At 42.1% G+C, this 20,024-nt stretch overlaps 1 protein-coding gene across 1 annotated transcript in view; it reads left to right on the forward strand.

Moving 5' to 3' along the window:
* Positions 1-2,260: 2,260 nt before the first annotated feature.
* The window catches only part of LOC115129810 (zinc finger protein GLI2-like), a 114,358-nt gene continuing 96,594 nt past the window's right edge, over positions 2,261-20,024 (forward strand). Inside the window, exon 1 of the mRNA XM_065018516.1 lies at positions 2,261-2,832. The gene's annotated coding sequence lies outside the window, so the exon portion shown is untranslated. The remainder of the gene's footprint in view (positions 2,833-20,024) is intronic.

Below are 20,024 nucleotides of genomic sequence, written 5' to 3' on the forward strand. Positions count from 1 at the left end.
AATAGATCAACAGAACAGAAAAATAGATAGGTGGTAATTTATTGTTGTAGATTTAATTAAATGAGGAAAGACTATATCAATAACTTGGAAAAATAGTTGATTCATAGCCAAAAACATAAACCAGCACAAACACTTTTGATTGATTATGTTTTGGTTAGATCTGCACCTTGAGGTGAGGGTTGTGTAATGCTGAAAGTATGCATGAGATCATGTGACCAGATCGTAAGCAACAGGTGATCTCACTCACTATCAAAACTGCTGTAGTCTCATTTGTGAAGCATCTAAATTGTGCTTATGAACGTTTTGTTATGAAGCACCTACATGTGAAGCATCTACATAGTGCTTTCGAAGACTTTATGAAGGATCTAGGTAGTGCTTTCGAAGACTTTATGAAGCATCTAGGTAGTGCTTTCGAAGACTTTATGAAGCATCTAGGTAGTGCTTTCGAAGACTTTATGAAGGATCTAGGTAGTGCTTTCAAAGACTTTATGAAGGATCTAGGTAGTGCTTTCGAAGACTTTATGAAGGATCTAGGTAGTGCTTTCAAAGACTTTATGAAGGATCTAGGCAGTGCTTTCAAAGACTTTATGAAGGATCTAGGTAGTGCTTTCGAAGACTTTATGAAGGATCTAGGTAGTGCTTTTGAAAACTTTATGAAGGATCTAGGTAGTGCTTTCGAAGACTTTATGAAGGATCTAGGTAGTGCTTTCGAAGACTTTATGAAGGATCTAGGTAGTGCTTTCGAAGACTTTATGAAGGATCTAGGTAGTGCTTTTGAAGACTTTATGAAGGATCTAGGTAGTGCTTATGAAGACTTTATGAAGCATTTAGGTAATGGTTGTGAAGGTTTTGTTATGAAGCATCTACATAGTGCTTTCGAAGACTTAATGAAGGATCTAGGTAGTGCTTATGAAGACTTTATGAAGCATCTAGGTGATGCTTATGAAGACATTATGAATGGTCTATGAAACTCTATAAAGCCTCTCTCTTCCTTGCCTCGCTCCTGTTTTGCTCCTGAAATCAGAAACCCAACATGCTCATTAAAATTCCAGGCTGTAGGATCCGCTGGCAGAGGAGAAATGCAAACGGCCTGACACTGGCGTTCACCCCCTTTTATACAGACAAGCAGAGGCACAGAGTGGGCTCATGTGCACGGCCTGGTTTTGAGAGGGGGCATCCAGGCATGCTATGCCCACAGAGAGATTAACAATAGGTGGACGCAGCCAGGCCTGACACTCTCTCTCTCCCTCGTTTTCTCTTGCATTCTTTCTCTGTTTCTTTCTCACTCTCTTTCTATGTTTCTTTCTCTCTCTCACCCCCCACTCTTTGTCTCCCCCTCTTTCTACCTACCTCTCTCTCTTTATGTTCCTCCCTCTGTTTTTATCTCTCTTTCTCTTTCACATACACACACAACCGATGAATGAATGCAACGGTTGTATTCTCGATGTCCACAAGAAGTCACTGTTTCCCTCAATATCCGATGAATTGGTGATCATGGGTCAAACCCAAACTCCAAGATGTTTCAAAGGTTAAAAGTTGTCACATGCACAGGATACAGCAGGAGTAAAACAGTTCAGTGAAATGCTTAACTTGCGAGCTCTTTCCCAATAATGCAGAATAAACGTAATAATATAGATGTATTTTTTTAAACACACAAGAAAAGTGAGAGAAGAAAAAAGCGGGTAAACAACACATGAACACAAGCATTTGAGTTGTCTGATAAATAGGTAAAGACTGTCATGACTGTTCTGTTATTTTTCTTTTTGAGAATTATGAGACTTTTACTGACAATGACACAAAACAGAGGTACCTTCAAATAGTCCAGAAAACAGCTTTGTTTGGACTACCCTATTATCCACACAAACCGTTATTCAACTCACAGACATCATGTTGCTCAGACACATTAATCAGAAAGGCCTGATATATATACATATACCCACATCCGCATTCCAAGTGTTAAAGTCGGACACATCCTGTAACTTGCTAGTACCAGGCACTGTTGATAATGGCGGAAAGTATGCCTGATGATGTGCTTTGTGTAGGCTATGATTTCATCAGTGTTGCCGCTGTGAGGATATGCCAAGACAAATGGAGACGGGGAAGAAGATATCAATTACCCCAAAATATGTTATGGCCAAAAAATACGTTAATGTGGGGGGGGGTCAGTTGGGTGATTTCCTAGTCAGTTGCAATGATGCTCCTATTCTCAATTGAATAGCCAATGTGTATCTGACAAAATTATCTCCCAGTAACGTTCCTGCCTGAAGTCTGTGAAATCGAACAATAATTAAACTTTATCTAACTTGTACCTGAGTCCAACTGCTGGAATGAGTTAGTCCGGCCCATCTGGAGCAGCAAATGGCTCAACTCAACAGGGAGCACGGAGGAGGTGGAGGGTAGAGAGGGGGAGAGAAAGAGGGGATCGGATTGAAAACAGATCAGCTTGAAGATCTCACCACCGCATGTCTAGAACAACTGTCGATTAAAATCTAGTTTTAGTTTACATTTTCAGCCACGTATTCTGGCGAAAACATGTCATGCGCTTTCTTATGTAAAAACTCAAAGGTGAGTGAGAAAACGTTACCGCTTGAAGATGATGGATTGTAAAAGTTAGATGCGAGTAATTGCGCTCCTCCGTGTTAAATGAGTTATCCGAGGGATGCCGTGTTCCGAACTTTGAATAGACTTTCAAACTTTTCTTAAAGTACAAAGCCGGCCTCGGCTGTTTTCCTTGAAAAGGTACACTTAAGCTTAATTCTCGAAATACTTGCAGAGTCTTCGGACAAAGTGAGAAAAAAAACAGCATCGGGGTCTAAAGAGAAACTATTCAAGGTAAGGAAAGTTTTTGTTGTGGTGTAGACTAGCCTAGATGACAAGCTTGGAGACATTTTAAAACAAATAATTAATTTCTTATTTGAAACCTCTTGATGCTGAATGCAATAGACAAGCTATATCTGTTTAAATGTAAACCACTATCCTGCAGTCACATTGAATAATCTTGCGTGTCAAGGACAGATGGGGTTTGGGTAACTCCACATCACATTTGCACTTTGAACTTAACTGACATTGGAATCCAAAACATTCTGTCTTGCAACTTGATCCATATATGAAGAGATGTGATCCGAAAGCCGCGGCGTCAACCCTTCTACTGACTTCCAAATGCCCAGCAGAGTAGTAGCCTAGACCTGCATCTTTAAATATGATCCTAAAAATGTGTGCACAGTTCGATGTAAACAGTAACTTTTATTTTGCAATACATTTTGTGCATATTTCTGGAAGTTTTAACTTCTATAGAAGGATTAGGGACATCTGTTCCCAAATGTTGTTGTCTTGTCTATCATCATTTTGAGTGGTTTCAGATTGACACATTTCATAGGCTACATTCTACATTCTAACGTTTGTGGCAGACTGGCTGTAGGCCCATACACAGTGGCTACAAGTTGACGTAAAAGAAAGTGAGTGGTTTCAGATTGACACATTTCATAGGCTACATTCTACATTCTAACGTTTGTGGCAGACTGGCTGTAGGCCCATACACAGTGGCTACAAGTTGACGTAAAAGAAAGTGAGTGGTTTCAGATTGACACATTTCATAGGCTACATTCTAACGTTTGTGGCAGACTGGCTGTAGGCCTATACACAGTGGCTACAAGTTGACGTAAAAGAAAGTGAGTGGTTTCAGATTGACACATTTCATAGGCTACATTCTACATTCTAACGTTTGTGGCAGACTGGCTGTAGGCCTATACACAGTGGCTACAAGTTGACATAAAAGAAAGTGAGTGGTTTCAGATTGACACATTTCATAGGCTACATTCTAACGTTTGTGGCAGACTGGCTGTAGGCCTATACACAGTGGCTACAAGTTGACGTAAAAGAAAGTGAGTGGTTTCAGATTGACACATTTCATAGGCTACATTCTACATTCTAACGTTTGTGGCAGACTGGCTGTAGGCCCATACACAGTGGCTACAAGTTGACGTAAAAGAAAGTGATTGGTGCTCAAGTGTGCACTCACTTCACTCCGTGTACTGATTATTTCAAGATCCCTCTCATTTAAAAACTTGCAATAAATGTTTGAAGTGCTTGACATGCTGTGGAATTAAGGGCACCTCCTTGAATCTCCTATGTCAGTCGGAGTTGTGTACTTATTGTTGAAAAATTGTCAGTTGTTCGCCTGTTTGCACTGTAGCCTGAGTAATCAACAAACACTTGACGCTTTTGTGCAGGTAAAAACAGCTGTATTTACTGTTGGCTTTTACCCATCTAGAGTGTGTGTTAATAATCCCTAGGCTCACGCCTGAACTAATAATATCGACACCATCCTCGTTTTGGTCTCAGATCAGTTATAGAACCACAAATAAAAAAGAATAGACATGGTTTTAGGATTGTATATCAATTCAAAGGATATAGTTTAAATGTCAAATGAATTCCTTAAATCGGTGATATTCATCAACTCAAATGTAAAACTGATGAAAGGAATGGTTCAAGTTATTTGATGTCATGGGCTTACTGAAGAATGTTAAAACTGCAGGATTTTTACAAAGGAACAATAGTATGTTCTCTAGAGAATAAAGTGAAAAGAAAACAGTGAAAAGAAAGAAACGAAAAGTAAGAATAGACAAATGCTCAAGGAAAAAGCTCTGACTCTTTCAAAAAAGCCTCCGTGGTGGTATGCATCTGTGTTGCGCATGGTGGATACATGTCTGTGTGTCCACCATGAGTGTGATTTTAATTTAATGCGTTGATGCCCATGCAGTTGCGGGAACATTAGCATAAGAAAAAAGTTTTAGTGCATTTGCCATTGTGCTCAATGAAGAGTTCCAGCAGTCAGGCCTGGGGAGAGTGAAAGAATGTAAAGAAATGATGGGGCTATTCAGCCTATTCAAGCTCTGCTTGGGGTTCTTTTCTCTAGGCTCTGAAACCCATGGTGGCGATGTCACTTTCATCTCCCAAGCCAGAGCCAGCCTCTCTCTCTTTTCTATGTTCCCCTTACCCTCTGTTTCTCTCTTTCACACGTCCCTCCACAGCTCTCCCTACTTTATTGATCTGCCGTTTTTCTTCTCTGGAAGTCTGCAGAAATGTAATGAACCGAATACTGGAAAAGGGAAAGGAGGAGAGGTGGGGGGACTTAAAAACACACATTCTGATGAGGTCTAGTATGCAGGAGGGTCAGTTTGAATGACTCTGAGAAGGACAGGAAGAGGACAGACCTCCCCCTATAAAGAACAGGGGTTTCTTGTCTCTCTCTCTTTCTCTCTCTCCTCTCACACCTCAGTGAGCTAAGATAATATACTGTTCTGATAAAGCCATTTACTACAGCATGGCATTCCTAGATTGCAGTCCCTTTAAACTGCTCAGAGATTCTACCAGGAGAAAAGCCAATGTTGCGGGTATACAGTTGAGAAAGTTGTTGTGTCTAGAAATCTACTTGATGTAAAAGAAAGAACTACAGCTGCTGTATCTCTATAGTTGACATGTTTCCCAGAACGGCTGCTTTCCCACAATTATGTTTCTGTTCTGATGGCCGTATTACGTGGTTATATTAGGCCATTATGATTACAAACCACACCGTTTTAATATAGGCAAATCGTTGATGGTTGAATCATATCCAAAATGCCCTACAGTGCATTTAAACTATATTTTCATATTTCCATTGCTGTAAAAGACAAAATGAACATGCCACCTTCCCACCAGTGTTGTTAAGCCTGCTATATGTTTTGCAACACGTTGTTGAGCCCAACACTGTTTCCCTACTAGATGACGTATACCTCTGACGTTGTGTACAACGAGTGGTTGCCATCGAGTGAAAAGAGCATTATCATTCTAGACCCGTCGGAGACACCACTTTGAGAGTGTTGGACAATACTGGGTGTCTAGCAGGACCTTGCAGCCTTCCTTCAGCCCAGGCCGGGGGGAGCTGTGTGGGGGTGGAGGGTGGCTGAAGTACACTCATGTCTGGAGCTCAATTGATGGGCATTTAATGGCCATTTAGGGAGCTGTAAAAAGACATCTATGTGTTGAACTATTCTAGTCCGCCACGGCGCACTCTTCTTACAGCGAGGCTGTACTTGAGATGAGGGGGAAGGTGGAGGGAAGGGGAAAACACAGGGACCAGTGAAGTGACGGCAGTCGGCAGAGAAGCTACATTCATTTGTTTTCAGGGTCCCTCTTTGAGTTCCTCTCTGCATTGGCTTGGGATGGCAAGTGGACACAATCAAGGCTTTTTAGTGTCTGTTATACCATACCCTCGAGGCATCTGGCTCATTCTCTTTCAAGTGTCTGGGGTTAAATAGGATCACATCATATCCGGTCTGGAAGAGGGAGAGTAGCAACTTGCCCTGCCTGGCCTTGTCCCCTCTCATTCTCCACTCCATCTCTCACAGGGCCAGCTAGGCCTAGGAGTGAGTACTTAGACCCCACCTCACCCCCCTCTCCATCTCTCACAGGGCCAGCAACGAGAACGAGTCCTTACTAAGACACACAGTGCCATGGAATGTGAGGTTGAGAGAATTTACATCTGTTGTTATCGAAAGAAAACGGGAAACCATGTATGGCCTCCTGTGAAAAAAAACACGTAATTGTAAAAGTAAAGGAGAGAGTCCAATGTGGTTTTAACTATCCATTTAAGTGCTGTATGGTAAAATCACTGACAACCTCATTACATCATGATTGATGTCATCAATCTTTGGAGGCGGGAGGCACAGTGAGTCGCCCTCATCAAAAAGCAAGAAGCTAGGCTACAATTACGGAGGACATGGTTTCTCTCGAGGAAACACTATTTCCAGGTTTCTGTAAGTCACGCAACAACGCCTAATGATCTATTTCCTCTAGACCTACCCATTTATTTAACAAAATTCTCCCAGTCAGTCACAATCACAGGCACCAAAGTGGGGATATTTTGGGGGCCTTTGGACTCCAGGGGTGTATCCGGAATGACACCTTATTCTCTTTATAGTGCATTAGTTTTAACAATGGTCCGAGTCAAAAGAAGTGCACTACATAGGGAGTAGGGTACGACTTTGGGGCCTCTGGACTTCATAACTCTGTAGTCCCAGCCTGCCTTCACACTGTTCTCTGAGGGAAGAAGGAATGAAACTTCAACAGATTAAATCATGTATACAATTTACATTGTGTTATATATGATGTGTCAACACCATGACATCTTGAAACGATACCCAGCCCCACGGCCAGAGTTCTCCAAACACAGGCTTTTAGCAGTGATTCTATAGGTCAAAGCAAGTTAGCCAGTTGGAGTGGTGGACACAACATTTATTTAATTACTTCACCCTAAAATAAACCATTGGGTTTAAGCTGCAGAGCTCTGCGCTAACACAGAGATAACCACAACTGGACCGGCCCACTTTGCTCAACCAGCTAAATGCCTTGAGAAAAAAACATGAGTTGTGTTTGGTTTCCAGTACACTACCAGTCAAGCTTTTCCAGTCCACTGGCACCAAGATATATATATATATATAATCGTAATAATATATAGCCAAATGTAGCCGAACCATGTGCCTGGTTCTCCTTACTTCTTGTTCGTCCTAACGCTCTGAACCAACACCAAGCCTGGCGGACACTGGAGAGATCTGAGCTCAGCATGTGGTTAATCTGAGAGGGTTGCCTTGATCCTACTGCTAATCACCTCCTATAGCGGGTTAGCCAGGGTAACAAGATGATCTGCGGTTCCATCACGGAAACTTTCCTTTCACAGCAGCTGGCAGCAGCCCAGACAGAGTATCATTATTAACACCACTGTGTCTTCTCCTATCTTACTCACCATTGTCAATGAATGACCAGATTCACTGTGTTGGTTGTTCCTAAGACTGACATGGACTCCCAGACAATGGTGTATTGTCTTCAGTGTTTGCCGTGGGCTTTAATCTGATGCAGAGCGTCAGGTCTATAGAGAGGCCGCTTGCAGAACACACAGCATATTCAACAGTGTGTGTGTGAGTGTGTGTGGCGTGTGTGCATGCTCTGTTTGGGCCTCCAACACTGGGGTTTTGAGAAAGGGAGAGGCCTCAGATGTAAGTTATGATTTATCCAAAGGCCTCCCGTAGCTACAAAGCAAAGTTGACTTGCTGACTTGCCCATAGGGGCTGAATGTAATCGTATTACATTCCATATGATGAGAAATATTAAGTGCCTTACTTTGTGCCAGGCCACAGACTCCTCTGTGTTAGACTAGGAGACGAGGGGAGCGCATTGAAAGCATTTAGCTGCTTGCAAAGAAACCATTTGGTTCTTCTACACCAGGGCTGTCCAACCCTGTTCCTGGAGAGCTACCCTCCTGTAGGTTTTTCTTTCAACCCCAGTTGTAACTAACTTGATTCACCTTATCAACCAGCTAATTATTAGAATCAGGTGTGCTAGATTAGGGTTGGAGCTAAAACCTACAGGATGGTAGCTCTCCAGGAACAGGGTTAGAGAGCCCTGTTCTACACCAACTCCCACATGTCCACTAGCTCGCTGCTTGCCTGTCGCCATTGCGTCGGCCTCTCTCCGGCTCAGAACAGAACTCTGGTTGTGGGTTCAGTCCATTTTGAGGTGGTTTGTTTTGGAATCCTCTCATTAGATGGGAGAACCTGACGGGACGAGGATCGTATGTGGATGCATGCTGCATTTGTCTTCTCTGAGTAACTTGAACCATGTAAGACTTTTCAAATATAATGCAACAAATATGTTGCGCAATGTGTGTTCAGAGTAGAATCGGCATGAATGCGGTCATGGCAGAACTGTAACAGTATCCCCGAGCTCCTTATCCTCAGTGTTGAGAAAAGTGTGGAACTTCCTTAAAAGAGACAGATTGGAAAAGACCATTAAGAACTCTTGTGGTTTTAACGTACCTATTACTAACATCTCATGTGTGGGTGGCCGGTCTTTACACCTTTTGTTATCATTCTCAAAGAGTCGCTAGGTGTCAATGCTTCTGAATTATCGCTTGTAAAAGACGGACATGTTCTGACAATTGAAGTACAGGCTAGGCTGATTGCTTAACCAGGTATATTTGGCTCAGTGTGGCTTCCAGGTTGTCATCGCACCTCTTGGTGTGCTTGTGGCAGCTGGTAGGACATTGACCCCCCACACACAAGGGCCTCAGACAACAGCTAGGGCTGTCCCCTTGTCACCAAGGCGTCCGAGCTGAGGAACAGCTGACAGACTGCCCGGCACACACACACACACACACACACACACACACACATCAGAGATAAAGTCTGCTTTCAAAAGCACTTATATTAGAATGATAATCTCTTGTAATATCAAGGTGGATGTTTCATCATTAAATAGATAAACTTGGAAGAACAAATGACAACTGTAGGTTATTGCCTTTGATTCAAAGGGATGCACATATATGTGCACACCATACCACCCACACCACCCGCTGTTGCCTAAGGGGCCTGGTGAGAATATTGACAGCTGTTACTGTTGAGAATGAGTTGTAACAACACATTTAGGATAAATGGCCCCAAATGCTACTGAAAGAACGAAGCCGACTCTGCAATGTGGCACAAATGACAGCTGATCTGAGCTGAGGGTTTCTCCCATAGAATGATATGATCATCTGTAGGTTCTCCTCTCCTGAGCAGATTGCAACTGACATAACTTGATCAAGTGCTTGTATGATTATCGTTTTTAGCACAATGATTTGCTTGTTACTGCACGGCCATAACATAACAAAACTCCCCAACACACAAACCCCTATGTAATTAAATAGTAAGAAATTGAAATTATCACAGTTAGAACATTTATATATGTGGATGACTTTTTCCACATTTTGTTAGGTTACAGCCTTATTCTAAAATTGATTAAATCGTTTTTTTCCTCATCAATCTACACATAATACCCCATAATGACAAAGCAGAAACAGGTTTTTCGAATTGTTTGCTAATTTATTACAAATAAAAACAGAAATAATACATTTACATAAGTATTCAGACCTTTTACTCAGTACTTTATTGAAGCACCTTTGGCAGCAATTACAGCCTTTAGTCTTCTTGGGTATGACACTACAAGCTTGGCACACCTGTATTTGGGGAGTTTCTCCCATTCTTCTCTGCAGAGCCCCTCAAGCTCTGTCAGGTTGTATGGGGAGCGTTGCTGCACAGCTATTTTCAGGTCTCCAGAGATGTTCAATCGGACCACTCAAGGACATTCAGAGACTTGTCCCGGAGCCATTCCTGCGTTTTCTTGCTATGTGCTTAGGGTCGTTGTCCTGTTAGGGTCGTTGTCCAGTCTGTGGTTCCTGAGCACTCCGGGGCAGGTTTTCATCAAGTGTCTCTCTGTACTTTTCTCCGTTCATCTTTCCCTCGATCCTGACTAGTCTCCCAGTCCCTGCTGCTGAAAAACACCCCCACAGCATGATGCTGCCACCACCATGCTTCACCGTAGGGATGGTGCCATGTTTCCTCCAGACATGATGCTTGGTATTCAGGCCAAAGAGTTCAATCTTTGTTTCATCAGACCAGAGAATCTTGTTTCTCATGGTCTGTCCTTTATGTGCCTTTTGGCAAACTCCAAGCGGGCTGTCATGTGCCTTTTACTGAAGAGTGGCTTTTGTCTACCACAAAGACCCGATTGGTGGAGTGCTGCAGAGATGGTTGTCCTTCTTGAAGGTTCTCCCATCACCACAGAGGAATTCTAGGAACTTGGGTTCTTGGTCACCTCCCTGACCAAGGCCCTTCTCCCCTGATTGCTCAGTTTGGCTGGGCGGCCAGCTCTAGGAAGAGTCTTGGTGGTTCCAAACTTCTTCCATTTAAAGAATGATGGAGGCCACTGTGTTCTTGGTGACCTTCAATGCTGCAAACATGTTTTGGTACCCTTCCACAGATCTGTGCCTCGACACAATCCTGTCTCTGAGCTCTACGGACAATTCCTTCGACCTCATGGCTTGGTTTTTGCTCTGACATGCACTGTCAACTGTGGGACCTTATATAGACAGGTGTGCGCCTTTCCAAATCAAATGAATTTACCACAGGTGGACTCAATTTCGAGTCTCATAGCAAAGGGTCTGAATACTTATGTAAATGAGGTATTTCTGTTATTTCTCTCACTTTGCCATTATGGGGTATCGTGTGTAGATTGCTGAGGATTCTTTTTATTTAATACATTTTAGAATAAGGCTGTAACGTATCAAATGAAAATGATGCAGACAATTACATTGATGGAAGCTACAATCTATCTGCAATATTAAAGCTGATCTACCCCCTAAAAACAGTTATGACATTTCTCAGGCGATTGTGTTTGAGTCTTTACATCTGTTTTATATAAAGAGATCGACCACAGGATATTGCATGCAGCGAGTGGTGGTGGGGAAGGGTGGGTTAAAGGGAACAGCTCATCCACAGGACTCGTCTGTGTACATCTGTTCATTCTGGGGATCATTGGAAGAACATGGCCTCTGAGTGACTGACTGATTGCCTCCCAGCTACTAAGAACAGGACACGGGATCTAGTGTACCTTACTCAGTGAATGTACAGTGTGTAGTCAAAGTATTTTTTTCATAGTCAAAATCCGAAAATGGCATTCTATTCCTTATTTAGTGCACTACTTTTGACCTGCTCTGGATAAAAGTAGTGCACTTATAGCAAATAAGGTTTATAGTCAAGTGCCAGTTCTCTCAGGCTTCCTTTGTGAACTTGTTAAGACAGTAATAGTAGTACCCTCCTAGCCTGGGCAATGGGCATACAGTATATACCGTAGCACCTTTCACTATTTCTCTTCACTGTTAGAGTCTGATCTTCCTCTAATATGACTGCTCAAATTTCAGATAGTCTACTGTCAGTTGACTCAAGCTTCCTTTGTGAACATGTTAGGGCAATAGTTTCCTTTCTCGGTTCACTGACCAGGAGGACACCTATCTATATGACAAGTCATACAACAGATATTCCTTCCTGCGTCTGAGTCACGCAAATGACTAATGAATGCTGCCAGTTCCTGTTCCACCATATATTTTAACCTGTGCCCTTTTTAAACCAGGGCGTCAAAGGTTTTCAGGGGTGAATGTTGTTCTGAGACAGTGATTCCCCCATCTAGAATGTGCCCTTGTCTTAAAGCATCCACATGCTTCCCAGACAAAACAGTTCGGAAATAGTTTGTGCATATATTATGATAACATTTTGTTCGGGCACACAACATTTTATGGTCCGTAGCTACGGACAACAAATACATTGGCATTTTATCAATGGCAATTTAAATGCACGGAGAGACCATGACGAGATCCTGAGACCCATTGTTCATCCACCACCATAACCTCATGTTTCAGCATGATAATGCATGGTTCAATGTCGCAAGGATCTGTACACAATTCCTGGAAGCTGAACATTTTCCAGTTCTTCCATGGCCTGCATACTCACCAGACATGTCACCCATTGAGCATGTTTGGGATGCTCTGGATCGACGTGTACGACAGAGTGTTCCAATTAGGGCTGTGGCGTTCATGACATTTTGTCAGCCTGTTATTGTCATGCAAATTTAGCATCTCCAGGCCTCCACGCAAGCCATACAAGCCATACAAGCTATACAAGCCACTGATGCATGCTTTTGGAACATCTACATTTAAAAAAGTCTAATAAATCAATTGAATATACACCATCACAATAAATCCATTATTTATTTTAATAAGGTCTAAAGAAACAATATCTTATGAAGAAACATTTATTTCAGATAACGTGAATATGAGTTGGCCTACTGTATGTTATCTGGCTAAGTACCATTCCAGAGGCTGTAGGCTTGTTCATTTAGCAGACAATATATGCTTATAAGTCCCTTGCCATTATTTTATATTAAATTATTTCCCATTCCAGAACGAGTGCCCATATTTGACTAATTTCAGGAAACTAGGCATATGTCGCGCATGACTACTTCACAGGAGAGCCATTTGAACGTACATTCGTTTAATCAAAGTTTCATGTGCCTTAATAACAAACTTGTATGCCATCTGTAAATATGAATAAAATTGTTCAATTACGAGCCTAGTTGATTTATCCACAGAAAAAGCCAGTAGCCTTCCCGCTAGCCATGATTAGCTGAGATAATGGGTAGGCTAATGCATGCCGAAAGATTAATTTGGATTGGTCTGCCATGTAGCACACTTCTGTCTATAACATGAGCTAGTCAGTATGTGTAGGTAATCCTTTCTAACGCGTCTTTTTTGAAAGATACTGCAAAGGTGTTGTTCTCCACTTTCTGGAGGACCGAGTTTTGAAATCAGTGTAATGCACAGTGGAATTAGAATATGATAGCTAAGGAGATGGAGAAAATTCTGGCGTTTTATTGCAAATATGCAGACAGAGTCGAAAAGAGAACAAACAGAAGGCTGTTGTATAAAACACCTGTCTCCAGATTACATCTTCAAACTAAGGCAACCATGGCATTTGTGACAGAGGGAGACGTTTCCATCCATGTATACATACGGGTAAGATAGTCTAGCTAGCTACATTTTCAGAAATTACACATATCTAATTCAGTCAAAAAGTTGTTTTCATTTTATGTTAAAGTGTACTGTTAGCTAGCTAGCTAATGTTAGCTGGCTCTCTCGCTAGATAACGTTAAGTGTATGATCTGTGTAGTAATATTATTCGTATCTCAGGGCCATTTGCATTGCAAGTTATAGCCTAATGTTAGCTAGCTAGCTAACTAGCTAATGCTGGAAGTTAACAGAAACGGGCATGTATTTCCTGAAAGCCAGACTGTAGAGAGGAGGTGAACATCTTGACTATAAGAAGTACATCAGAACAGTGCATGGAGGATCTCTGTTCATGCAGAGAGACCGTAGTCTGCACTCTGCAGTTAGGCCATATACAGTAAAGTATTCACAGGAAAAATAACAAAAACTCATTACAGATATACAGTGGGGTATGAAATTATTGGCACCCCTAAAGATTCTTATCGATTAAAATCTAAAAAATTATACATTTGATCTTATATTCATAGCACGCAATGACTACATCAAGCTTGTGACTACAAACTTGTTGGATGCGTTTGCAGTTTGTTTTGATTGTGTTTCAGATTATGTTGTGGTAATAACTTGCCTAGTTAAATAAAGGTTAAATAAAAAATATATAAACTCAGCAAAAAAAGAAAGTGCCTTTTTCAGGACCCTGTCTTTCAAAGACAATTCGTAAAAATCTAAATAACTTCACAGATCTTCATTGTAAAGGGTTTAAACACTGTTTTCCATGATTGTTCAATGAACCATAAACAAATAATGAACATGCACCTGTGGAATAGTCGTTAAGACACTAACAGCTTGCAGTTCTGAAAACTTAGGACACTAAAGGGGCCTTTCTACTGACTCTGAAAAACACAAACGAAAGATTCCCAGGGTCCCTGCTCATCTGCGTGAACGTGCCTTAGGCATGCTGCAAGGACTGCAAATGTGGCCAGGGCAATAAATTGCAATGTCCGTACTGTGAGACGCCTAAGACAGCACTACAGGGAGACAGGACGGACAGCTTATCATCCTCGCAGTGGCAGAGCACGTGTAACAACACCTGCACAGGATCGATACATCCGAACATCACACCTGTGGGACAGGTAATGGATGGCAACAACAACTGCCCGAGATACACCAGGTACGCACAATCCCTCATCAGTGCTCAGACTGTCCGCAATAGGCTGAGAGAGGCTGGACTGAGGACTTATAGGCCTGTTGTAGTAAGGCAGGTCCTCAACAGACATCACCGGCAACAACGTCGCCTATGGACACAAACCCACCGTCGCTGGAACAGACAGGACTGGCAAAAAGTGCTCTTCCTTGACTAGTCGCGGTTTTGTTTCACCAGGGGTGATGGTCAGATTCGCGTTTATCGTCGAAGGAATGAGCCTGTACTCTGGAGGCCTGTACTCTGGAGCGGGTTCGATATGGAGGTGGAGGGTCCGTCATTGGTCTGGGGCGGTGTGTCACAGCATCATCGGACTGAGCTTGTTGTCATTGCAGGCAATCTCAATATTGTGCATTGCAGGGAAGACATCTTCCTCCATCATGTGGTACCCATCCTGCAGGCTCATCCTGACATGACCCTCCAGCATGACAATACCACCAGCCATACTACTCGTTTTGTGCGTGATTTCCTGCAATACAGGAATGTCAGTCTTCTGCCATGGCTAGCGAAGAGCCCGGATCTCAATCCCATTGAGCACGTCTGGGACCTGTTGCATCGGAGGGTGAGGGCTAGGAACATTCCCCCCCAGAAATGTCCGGGAACTTGCAGGTGCCTTTGTGGAAGAGAGTGGTAACATCTCACAGCAAGAACTGGCCAATCTGGTGCAGTCCATGAGTAGGACTGTTACTTTTGATTTTGACCCCTTTGTTCAGGGACACAATATTCATTTTGTTAGTCACATGTCTGTGGAACTTGTTCAGTTTATGTCTCAGTTGTTGAATCTTGTCATGTTGATACAAATATTTACAAGAATATAATATGTTTCTAAACACTTCTATGTTAATGTTGATGCTACCATGATTACGGATACTCCTGAATTAATGGTGAATGGTGATGAGTGAGAAAGTTACAGAGCATCAAAGATCATACCCCCAAGACCTGCTAACCTCACACCATTACCAGGGGAGGTAAGCATGTCATGGGGGTATGATCTTTGACCCTCTGTAGCTTTTACCGCTCATCATTATTCATGATTCATTCAGGATTATCCATCATTTTTAGATAATAATGTCTGTCTTTCTCTAAACAATTGTATTAGTATAAAATGTATGCTCTATTTTTTGGAGCATACAATATAGCTCTGTGTTTATATTTACTTTCAAGACACAAAAACCCTATGAAGTAGACCCCATTTTGCTGGTGGTGATAACTCACCTGAGGACCACCATACATCTGAAACCTAAGCAGGTTCAACACCGGCCCAGACATCTGAGGGTGGAATAGGGGCGTCAAACCCCTATATATCACACTACACCAGGGTAGAGAGAGGGTTGGGTTGCATGAGGGCAGGCAGGAGAGAAAGAGAGAGAGGGAATGAGAGAGAGATAGATCTTACCAGCATCAGTATCACCATCCTGAGATAGGAAGAAAGGGGCGGAAGAGGAGTCTGCAAATCTTCATAGATGATGACTGTCTTTGATATCTGTTTTCATTCCTTTCAGTGTTAGTGAAAGGGGATATGTTGAATGTTAGTGAGACAGAGAGAGCGAGAACTACATGCACACATTGGAAAGAATCAACCAAAAAACAGCAAATTAGAATGCTACCTTGCACTAGACAGAGAGTACACAGTGGCAGATTATCTGAGCACTGTGACTGACCCGAAAGTAAGAAAATCCTTGAATATGTACAGACTCAGTGAGCATAGACTTGTTATTGAGAGACCCAGGAAGCAGTTGTTGTTGGGGGTTAATTCCCTTGCAGAACGACACATTTTTCATCCTTGTCGGCTCAAGGAATCGAACGAGCGACCTTGCGGTTACCCAACACTCGTAAACCACTAGGCTACCTGCCGCCCCAATGTTTACATATGTTTCCCATGCAGAAATATGGAATTTCCTATGTAGTGCACCACTTTTGACCGAGTCCAGGCTGTGGTCAAAAGTAGTGCACTATATAGGGAATAGGGTGCCATTTGGAACACAATGTCATATAACCACCAACCAGGGGAAAGAAGGGTTTATAATGGGGTATAACTGAACTGCTACAACATCTGGGTCTCCTCTCACTTGTGTATAGTCATTGCTACCCTCCTATACCTCCATCCTCACGATTCTCTCTACTCTCTAATGGGCTCGTACACAGGCTTACATATGCCTTTTATTTCCTGTTGATTGTCTCACTCAGACATACAACTTGTTTATGGCTTTAATCAGTGTAAAAATAAAGTTGTGTAACGCAGTATGATAAAAACAGGACTAGAAGACCTTAAGAAGAGACGGAGAATGACAACACAAAAAGCGTTTTTACTATCCCAGGACCCAGACTGTGGCTCGCTCACTGAGAGGTGGGGTATTGGGTATGGGGCAGCAGAGGGACAAATCCAAGAAAGGAGTCTGGGAGTCCTGTATAGGGGATTATCCCACCAACACCCAGCACCATAGAGTCCCCTGCCTGTGGTCACGTGGACTGGGGGTCAGTGGAGGGGGCTGGGGGAGCCACGATCCTGTTCGCTCACTGCACTAGGCTGACCAGCCAACCAGAAGAAGGGAAGAAGGAGAAATGAAGAAGAAGAAATTACCTCTTGTTGTTTGTTCTCCTCATCCACCATCTGTCTGTTCAGTTCCTGACACCTGTACTGTCCCGTCAGAGCCTGACACCCCTGTCTTCAGGGACGGTGAGTGGAGGGGAGGGAGGAATGGGGCAGAGAGAGGCTCCAAAGACCTGCATGGTGGAGCTGTGGGGGGATGGGGGTGAAGTTGAGGCCACTTCTATCCAAGCAACACACTTTCTAGCTCTTTAGTCCTTTACCTGAGCCTACAGTACCCTGAGATCCAAGCACCACATTTTTAATAATGGACTTAACAGAACAAGCTTGTGTCTGTTTAATATACAACTCAGGGCTTAATATATATTTGTGATTATTGTGGGGGCGATGTTAAATTTTGTGTAAAATGTAAAGCCTATATCTAAGCTTATATGACACCAATTTCAAGGACATTTGGCAAATCAACTTGATTGGAAGTACACATACCGGATTGTTTAACAGGGTGTTGGCAATTGAGTTTTCAGAGTATTTTCTGTGCCTGCCTAGCTCAAATTCAGATTGAAATGAGACTATAGCGTCCATAAAGTGACCATTGGACACTATATTTATTGACTATATTTGTAGTGTGCTCTCGCGTGCTAATTTCTGTCCATTAAGAACCAACAATGTGCTATATTTTTGTTGCATTTCTGACAACACTAACATCTTTCCAGCCGAATCTCAGAGTTCTAAAACCAGGAGCAGAAACTCAATTGCTGCACAACAACAGCAGCAGCTGGCTTGTAGCAGGCTAGCAGCTGTAGCTAGTCAGCTAACACCAGTCGGATGAGAAGCAAGCTACAAGGAAAGGAAGATGGCTAGGTATATTTAGCAATGGAAAGATCTTCATATGGCTGAAGTCATCTGTGTAAACTAAATACGAGCACAAACAAATAAGCTAGCAAACATCCCTGGCTGCTATTACAGCCAGTTAGCTAGCCAACTAGCCAGTAGGTACAAGCCAACACGACTGTACCATATGAACCACAACTCAATGTTGACAATATATCCTAGCCAACTAAGTTACATTCTTCCATAAAGCATAGCTAGAGGGGTGGGTCTGGGGTATGTAGATTGATGAGGGGAAAAAACGATCTGAATAGTTTCCGAAGACACTGTTTATATCATTAGGTTGTATGTATTTTTTGATATAGGCCTATTGTAAATGTGTATTATTGTAGCACCACCATCTTTAAAATAAAGGTTTAAGGAAATACAAGCAGGCACCATATTACTAGAAGAAGCTTGCTTTCATATAATTTTTTTAAAAGCTTGAAATGGTAGTGGAATGGGATTAGTGTGGTGTGTGAAGAATCCAATACTTTAACTTCTATGTGGTACAAATCACATTATTGTGGGAGCACCTCTAAGAGTATGAATTAGGCTGTTTGAGAAGGTTTGAATGCCAAGCAACCTGCATACACATTGTTTGAAGTACAATAGACAAATATCTCTACTGTGGTAGGTCAAGCTGTGTTCTGGAAAACCTTGGTAGAGTATGGGTAGAGTAGACATTGTAGTGCTCATGTGAATTTCTTTTCTTTTTCGGCATCAGACCAATGCTTCCTCATCACTTTAAACATAGCTTTTTGTTTTTAGTAGTAAAATAAACAATACTTTGCTTGAATTATAGCAGGAAACAACAGCTATTAATGTGTTGCAAGCCAGATGTTCATATTAAACATGATGTTATCAAGAAGACATTCTCTCTTCTTCAGGGGTCAAGTCACTAGGAAGACAGATAGACTGATGTTTAGGGTTTACTATGTGCTCTAGGGTTGGGCATACCTTCGTTGATCCAAGAGCCTTTGATTGTAAAAAATAGATATATAATTTGTTGCCAATGTCATACAACCGTTGGAATCAGCTGAAACAGAAAATAAAACACTTCTTACTGCTTTGGATTGTGATCGTAAAAGGAAATGTCTTATGAATGAGTTGTCAGCCTCAGTGACAAGATGGCTAGAGGGAAAACAACTTTTATTTGCTTTTGGCAAGACAATAAATAAACAGATGCCTTTTAAACCGGTTAGCTGCCCACTTCTTAATCGGCTTACCTTGGCACAGGGACTGGCAGCGGGACAGGCGACTAGTACCTCTGAAGGGTCATACCAATGGCCACTGGTCCGCCATACCTCCAATAGAACACAAGATGTTGACGATGTTGGAGAACCACAGGAAACCTAAAAGGATGCTTCACACACATGAGCACACATTGAATGACTTGATAGTGATCTGTGACTACTGTTCATAGTGGCTAGTGTAAAATGCTAGAGAAACATAACATATTTAATCAATGTATTACAGTAGCATATAAACTCATTATTGGAAAGACATTGTATAATCAGTTGAGATAATGTCCTATTTGGTCTCTAGAACACCAACATGCTGCACATTCTGTGTATGCCATACCTAAAGGCCTGTGGTGTTCAAATGTTAATAGTGACAGAGAACTCCCTAATTCAGAAACTATTTGCAAGTGCTGTTTGTCAAGTCATTGAAAAAATGTTTGTATATGAGTTCAGCAATATAAACAGTGTAAAACATAGTCTATGTTGCATTCATTTAAAGTTCTGACTGCCAAGTGCCCACGTCTGTCAACAAGTGTGTGGAAACTGTATGTCACTTCACTTTGACACTCCAGTAGAGCTGGTATTAGTGTTTCACTACATTGAAGAGTGTAGAGTAGAATCGTCCTAACCAGCAAAATAGTCAAGTTATCCTTCCGAGTTTGTACTTATGTGGCAAATAACGATGAATAAAATCATAATGAATAAACATATATTCAACCAATGAATCAACCAATAAATCACAATGAATCAAATCCGTGC

The sequence above is a fragment of the Oncorhynchus nerka genome, linkage group LG1 (genome assembly GCF_034236695.1).
Source record: "Oncorhynchus nerka isolate Pitt River linkage group LG1, Oner_Uvic_2.0, whole genome shotgun sequence".
Lineage (NCBI taxonomy): Eukaryota > Metazoa > Chordata > Actinopteri > Salmoniformes > Salmonidae > Oncorhynchus > Oncorhynchus nerka.